The following is an 8,519-nucleotide window of genomic DNA, read 5'->3' on the forward strand; positions in this document are numbered from 1 at the left end:
GAAAATAGAAGAGGAAACTCCACAAAAATTTCGCACTTTTTCCCCAAAGTGCACGCACACGTGCCATGTTTCATTCTCCACGCGCTCTGCCCTAACGTCCCAGTTGTCACGCCGAGAGTGTACTGCGCGGTTTGGCAATAAAGCGGAATTTCCTGCATTTTACGAGGTGTAAAGAAGCAACCTCTTTGTGAAAACTTTCACTTTGCCTCCCCCTCCTGGTGTGACCTCCTCGAGGAGTTCATCGCCGGAATGTTTAGGCTCGACACGTGGCGCGCAGAGTGCTGCACACGAGTCCTGTGCGAATTTGCCAATAACCCCAAAAGATGGTGGCGGCAAAATGCGTTCCGAGGGGAGATTCGGCACCATAATGGGGGAGTTAGAACGAAGTAAAGCCTCCCCTCGGGTGAAACGAGCAAACTTTTTCCGGTGGGGGGTTTTTTGGTTTGAACTTAGGGGGAAGAATTTGGCCGAGTAACTGCATGCGACCGGCTTTGTTGTTTGTCAGGTTCAGGGCCAGGTCGGAAAGGTTGCGAAAGGTGAAATTTACCTGACTTCCTCGTCCCCCTTAGCACAGTTTTCGAAGAGCAGTTCGAGAGCATCTTGATAAATAATTTAATACAAGAAGCTTGTTACGCGTTGTCTCTTGATACGGTAGACGGTTGGCATATGAAGTTTGATTACCTACTACTCCCTGAAGATTATTTTGGCCTTTGACCTGGGGCGAAAAGAATACATGAAGTCATTTCAACGAGGGGGGATTGCAAATGTTTTCTGGTCCCGATGGGAGCGGGCATCACTTACCTGAGTACGGCGGGCGTGATGACTACTGTATTGGCCATTTTTGCAGGATGTCCCTTGATGGTCTTGAACCGACAGAATGGTTTTATTGTATGAAATGGATTCGCACATAGTTATATATGGGTCATTCCACCTGAAGTGTGCAAGAAAAAATGCAAATTTGAAAATTACCATCTCCGATTCTGCTCAAATTTGGCAGAGCTGTTGAGACTATCAAAACATGCAAAAATCCCGAATTTCATCCAAATCGGACCATCCCCTCCATTTTTGTACCCTCCCAAAAAATCGACTTTTTGGCGATTTTTGAGCGAAACCCCTATCTCCAAACGACGATAACTCAGGAACCACAAATCTTAGAGGGTCGGTCTTAGACTCAATTTTGAAGGAAATTGGACGTAGAATCCGTTTCCGCGATCAAAATTTAGATTAAAATATGTTTTCTACCTGTATTGCGCAATTGAAAACTTTAAATGGCCGTATCTCAAAACAGCCCTATTTATTTTTTAAATTTGACCTCACCATCGTATTCCCCGTCCGATTTTACATAAGAATCACTTATCGACAGAAAGGAATATTTTTCGTTCCAGAGATATCGAATTTTAAAGTTTTTAGTTTTTGAGATTACCTACATTAGCTTCATTCGCCGCATATGCTAGAAGCACTCAGAAGCGCTGTTCAATAACTGCTACCTGGTTATTTATTGAATTAAGATTTCATCCCAAATAATCATTAGCAAATAAGGCAAAAATGTAATGTACACCACTGTACACAGCAAATAAAGTAGTAATCCAGCTGCGTGTAAAAGGCCTGGGTGTAAAATAAATTTTGCATTATTCTATGAAATTCTGTGTAATATTACACCATGAAATATGTAGCCCATCAGTATGGGAAACCTACTTTATCGAAATGTCAAGCTCACATATACGTTTATCCTTTCCATTTTTTATCGGTCTGATGGCCGAGCGGGCTAAGGCGCCAGTCCTTACTGTAGGTGCTTGGTTTGAGTCCCGTCTGTTGCAACTTTTTTTTTGTGTTTACAAAAATTGTACATGCAGCGTGTAATATTAAGTGTCTTTTTTGACGAAGGTGATGTGCATGCTTTTGCATGCGATTTTACCATCGGATTTTTTACTGTGTAGGAAACTGCTGTATACGGCGAATTTGTGTGCTAGCCCACAGTACAAAGCAAGAACGACACGCAATACAGGGCAGAATGGAATTCCCGCAGAGCTAGCAGGAAATTGTAATTGATCTTGTAACTTAAGAAAAAGTGTACGATACATTATCGTGTTAAAAATTATGAATTAATATGAATAAAACTCTCGTGAAGCATGATTAAGGAGGAGGATTTCTGGAAAGTATAAAACTGGAAAAAGGTAAGAAAATCACAACGATTAATCTGATTTATTATCTAGTTGTGTTATTATTCAGTTGTGTTCATTTCGACACCGTCCGAACAATATTCTTTTTTTTTGTTTGTCTATCATTTCGAAATCTTGGAAGACGATACAGCTGCTATCCACATATATCAGAAGTATATGGTATTGCTTTTGAAATTAAATGTACCAGAATTGAAAAAAAATCATCAATTATTCTGATGAAACACATTATAAAAATCGGTTTAATATGATCAATCTTTCAAACCCTAAGGCAGAATTTGGGGTTTTTGCTGAATGGCACTATTTCGCTACCGCACATGGCAAAAGCTCTAGAACCCATGAGAATTATTTCATCTACTACAGCCAGCTCTACATTTGTTCTCGTTTCAAATAAAAGAAGAAATAAAAGAAATAATTTGAGAAAGTGGGAAGAAATGAGGAATTAGAAAAAAATATGAAAATAATAGAATAATGATAAATTTTCGAAAATTGTATTGTAAAAACTCTGTAGCATTTGCAAATAAATATAAAAAGTTCAAATTTTACTTATTATGGTTCAATGACACTGAGATCAGGAAAAATAGTGCATTAAAAATCACCCAATAAATATTCCTTAAACAAAAAATAGATTGTTCTAGGTATTGATTATCTCAAAATCGTATAAAATTGAAAAAATAATTCATCTTACAAAACACCAGGTAGTTATTATTGATCAGCACGACTGAGTGCTTCTAGCAGATGCGGCGAGTGTAGATATTATAGGTAATTTCAAATACTTAAAACTTTAAAATTCGATATCTCTGGAACGAAAAATATTCCTTTCTGTCGATAAGTGATTCTTATGTAAAATTGGACGGGGAATACGATGGTGAGGTCAAATTTAAAAAATAAATAGGGCTGTTTTGAGATACGGCCATTTAAAGTTTTCAATTGCGCAATACAGATAGAAAACATATTTTAATCTAAATGTTGATCGCGGAAACGGATTCTACGTCCAATTTCCTTCAAAATTGAGTCTAAGACCGACCCTCTAAGATTTGTGGTTCCTGAGTTATCGTCGTTTGAAGTTAGGGGTTTCGCTCAAAAATCGCCAAAAAGTCGATTTTTTGGGAGGGTACAAAAATGGAGGGGGTGGTCCGATTTGGATGAAATTCGGGATGTTTGCATGTTTTGATAGTCTCAACAGCTCTGCCAAATTTGAGCAGAATCGGAGATGGTAATTTTCAAATGGTGTTCCGCTTCAGGTGGAATGACCCATATTCTGATATCAAAATCATTTTTGTAATTGTCTGCTCTACAATTTTGTAGAACATTGTTACACTCTAAAAAATAACCCTGCAAAGTTAGAAAAAAACACGAAATTAAAAAAAATAAAATTTTTGTTCTAAATAAAAAAATGACCCTTCGTTTAAAGGACACCGAACTTACCCTCATAAACCCACTGACGGCATAGTCACCCCCGGTAAGCTCCATCCTGCTGCGATATTAAGCTAATGATTATATGGGCCAATAAAAACTCCATGTTTACTTTCGGATACGGTTCAACCTTATCAGCGACCGTATCGCACGTTCCCGCGCCAACGCACTTTTCTGCAATGTTTGGCCCAGATTGGAGCTCAAATGGAATAAAAACAGTCTCTAATCCTTACTTATGTGTCTCTTTCTGTAAGCCCAAATACTGTAACTGTTGCCGTTGTAGAAACGGTACCGGATTTGGATTGAGTTTGCTACCTTATTCTCAGCATTCGGACGGAGTTTTCCCCCGCCCGGCAAAACCTGCTGTTCCGTGTAACTCGGTCAAATCCACATATTATAGTTAACATTTCAGCTATACTTTGTAATGGCACAGTAAAAATTTGTTATCATTCTAAAATCAAAGAACTTTGTGGACACAATTTTTTCTACGGATGAACTTAAACCGCATTGCCTAATATAATAATGATGTGACATTTTATACTGTGTACCCCTTTTCACTCGGAAATCGTACGTGGAATTCAAAGCCCGGCACCGTTCAATGTGAGTTGCCCTGCTCTAATCATCGCTTGAATAAACGAAATCCTTCCATAAATCTGTCCCCGTTCCGGAGAGATGAAACCATGGAAACCAATCCGGCACCCTCACTTGGTCTGAGCTGTCAGTATGACGGGACGCAGCTTCGCCGGCAAACCAGTGGCCATCCATCTAGTGTGGTTCCATCGCACAAAGTCCAGCAGTTTCGTCTTGAATGGGGGCGAAGGACTTTTCGGTGTCCAGACTGGGCAAAGCGGCGTGTGCCCAAGAATTATGTCTTTAGCTTTGGCAAGGCATGTAATTTGTTAATTATGGTTTCAAATGAAATCCTTCCCATGGCCGCCCGAAACGAGGCCTTGATGCCTTTTGATATACGATATTGTATGATCAGTGGAAAGCTAGCTGGAATAGTTATACACTACACACATTAAGCTGGAAATTGGCCAAGGCCTTTCACGTTGTGCTTTATTGAAAGGGTTTCTTGTCAATGGGAACCAATCTTATGGCTTGGATTAATTATCCTGGTTCTTGGACGATAGAGATTGAACTGGTTTCAATTAAGGGAGCCATTCAAAATTTGCTGGTCTTTTCATGATTGAACAAGAGTACACTGATATTGCTATTAACTTAAAATTTCCAAGCTTTCAAAGATATTAAAAAACAAAGCAAATTCCCTAATGAAATTGAAATTATATCAAAGTCCATCAATCTTTGGCATCTAAAATCACTTGTTTTATGACGAGTAAATTGAAAAAAAAAAAACATGTTTTGTTAAAAACACTCAAATCCCTGTAGGATTTGCTACGATTATGACATCTACTGGATGGTTACTTATTTTGTGAGCACAACCTTAATTTTAGGATCTAATTGTACCTCATCAGAAACGACTGGTTACATCGTATTGGTGATTCAACACCTAGCAGCTATCGAACCCGCAATTCCCTGTTGTATGGGTGAACCAATGACACAAAATAGCTTCATTGGCCATAGGGAAGGCCTTACAAAGTTTGAGCCGAGTAAAATTCCTATCATTGTTACTTTTGTTTAACAAAATGAATGAACGAAGAAGAGTATTTTTTTTTCGGTATTTTTTCTTTAATTTTAATTTTTGTATTTTTCAACCCGGCTGAAATTTTTTTGGTGCCTTCGGTATGCCCAAAGAAGCCATTTTGCATCATTAGTTTGTCTATATAATTTTCCATACAAATTTGACAGCTGTTCATACAAAAATGATTTATAAAAATTCGAAAATCTGTATCTTTGGAAGGAATTTTTGATCGGCTTGGTGTCTTCGGCATAGTTGTAGGTATGGATAAGGGATACACTGAAAAAAATATCATACACGGTAATTTTTTTTTGGTTATTTTCAATTTCACTTTTGTCACTAAAACATGATTTGCAAAAAAAAATATTTTTTTTATTTTCTGATATGTTTTAGGAGACATCAATGCCAACTTTTCAGAAATTTCCAGAATGGGCAAAAAATCTTTGACCGAGTTATGAATTTTTGAATCAATACAGATTTTTAAAAAAAATCAATATATTGGTCGCAAACATTTTTCAACTTCATTTTTCGATGAAAAATCAAATTTGTAATCAAAAAGTACTTTAGTGAAATTTTGATAAAGTGCACCGTTGTAGCCATTTTGAGGTTTTTATTTTTGATAATAGTAGCAGATATTCATTTTTTTAAATTAATACCCTTGTTTGCCCATTCTTGAAAAAATATTTTTGGAAAGCTGAGAAAATTCATAAAATATTACGTTAGTCTTGATTTAAAAAATGAAAATGTATTTTTTTGAAAAGATCGGAAAATTTCACAGAGGTTTCATAATAAACATTGAAAATCGGACCATTAGTTGCTGAGATATCGACATTAGAAAATGGTGGGTTGACACTTAGAAAAAAATCAATTTTCCTGTTTTTAAAGCTTTGCTTGACAATATCTCAGCAACTAAGGGTAGTTGAAGTTGAAAAATTTTTGCGATCAATATTTGATTTTTGAAAAAAAAGCCCCTAAAACATATCAGAAAATAAAAAATAAAAATAGTTTTTTTTGCAAATCAAGTTTTAGTGACAAAAAATGAAATAAAAAATCACCAATTTTTTTTCTACCCTGTATCATATTTTTTTCTGTGTAGTCTTATCCATACCAACAACTTTGCCGAAGATACCAAGTCGATTAAAAAATTCCTTCCAAAGATACAGATTTTCGAATTTTCATAAATCATTTTTGAATGAACAGCTGTCAAATTTGTATGGAAAATCATAATCCATATATGGACAAACTAATGATGCAAATGACTTCTTTGGGGTTGCCGAAGGCACCAAAAAAAGTTTTAGCCGGATTAAAAAATACAAAAATTAAAATTAAAAAATTAAAAATCGATATCGTAGAGAATTGCTTAGAAGAGGTAGACTAAAATTGCCACATTTTTTATACAATTTCCTCCATTCTTGATTACTACAACATCTCAAATTATAAATCACTTACTGACTATCATGATATTGCTAATTTAGCATCAGTCTACACGAAAAAAAAAAACACTCAGTTTAATTCTGAAGATATCTGACGTCCCGTCACGACGTTCTATCGTGTCACCCACAAAACTACGACCGAGAGAGGGTGCATAAAATTTCCTCCCCAGCAAATTGCAACATTCTGCGCGCCGGAAGTTTGCCCTTGTCCTTGTGTCCCCCCATGCATTTTCATCGTGTGGGTGAGGGTTGAAAGTTAAGGATCAAAAGTTGAATAAAAAAAACTGCAGACTACATAGAACAGAAAAAAAACTTGTCTTTTTCACGATACTTTTTTGTCGCTGGTCACCACTTCAAAAGAGGTAACAAATAATGTCAAGCGTTATGTTGTGGTCCCGGAGGGTCCCCGCATAAAAAAGTACCATATCAAAACTTTTTCTCATATGGTAATTGAACTTTAAACTATATTGTTACTACCATTTCCTAAAATGTTTGACTACTATTTTAGAAATGGTATATATATGGTTGGCATGAATTTTTACTATCTCTCAAATGGTTTAACCATCTGGCATAACGGTGGTTAGCAATGGTAACCTTAAAAAACTCAGTACTATTTTCGTCTAAAAACTGTTTGTTGTATGGTTAAGAAATGGTTTAAGTACTATTTGGCAAAAAGTAACCTTAAAACAAACAGTTCACAAATAGTTTAATATAGTTAAATTTTATTTTTGGGAATTTGTAAAAACGATTTCACAAACAGTTACCATTTCTCAAAGTGTCATTGTATGATCCAATATGGTAATCAAATGGTAATTTTTTATCCGGGTCGTCATCATTGGACAGTGTGTAAAACATTCGTGAAATAAATATTTATTAACAAAAACAGAGCCTGCAATTTGTTTTTTTTTTCTGGTTGAAATTTAAAAAAATATGTAATTTTTGATTTGGATCATTTTTGATCTGGAAACAAAAATTGTTTTTTAAGTTTTTAATAACATTGTAAAAATTCATTAGATTGTTTTTAGCCACCTCCTTAAAATTTTCTTATCTTAAAAAAAACAACAACATTTTGATTTGTTTCACAATTTTCTTTTAAATAAATTGTTTATAGATTTAGATTTTATATTATTAATAACAAAATCTACCACTTTTTACCAAAAAGTCCCAACTGTTCACCATCTGCGTTGGCCACAGACTAGCCGTCCCACGACACCCCGACTTTGCGGTGGAATAGTGTTGTTTGCGGTACATTTTCGCACGAAATCGAGAGTGAAATGGATTTGAGAACCATCACCGCCGGCAAGTGCTCTGGCGGAAACTTACCAGCACATTTTCCAACCATCAGCAAGCGCGCAGTCTTGTCTGGGGCTTCGACTCAAACCAGAGCTAAATTTTAAACCACTTTTCTTGCCAGCTGTCGTTTGCCCCTTTATTTCCTAAATTTGTTGTTTGAGAAATATAATTCCTTTTTTTTTCACTGAACTGTGATAAATTGTTAGACATGTAATTTCAAAGGAAATTGAGTTTATTTTTAAAATTATAATAATATTTTTAACAAATCGTGTTTTTTTATGTAGCAACAGGAAATTGTTAGGAACATTTACTGCATTGTAACAATGTTCCTCAAATCCTAATTATTTTAAAATTAAAAGTGCTCAAAATAATAGCGATTTTAAAATCAGAATGAATAAAATTTTAGGGTCGATCCATAAACCGCGTAGACTCCTTTTTATGATTTTTTTTTCATTGAATATAAATTGAATTCTGATAGTCAGGCATCGTAGCGGTATTCGTTAAATTAAAAAATATTTTTTTTTATATTTTTAAGGTACAAGTATCAATTTTGGGAAAAAT

The sequence above is a fragment of the Culex pipiens genome, chromosome 2, assembly GCF_016801865.2.
Source record: "Culex pipiens pallens isolate TS chromosome 2, TS_CPP_V2, whole genome shotgun sequence".
Taxonomy (NCBI): domain Eukaryota; kingdom Metazoa; phylum Arthropoda; class Insecta; order Diptera; family Culicidae; genus Culex; species Culex pipiens.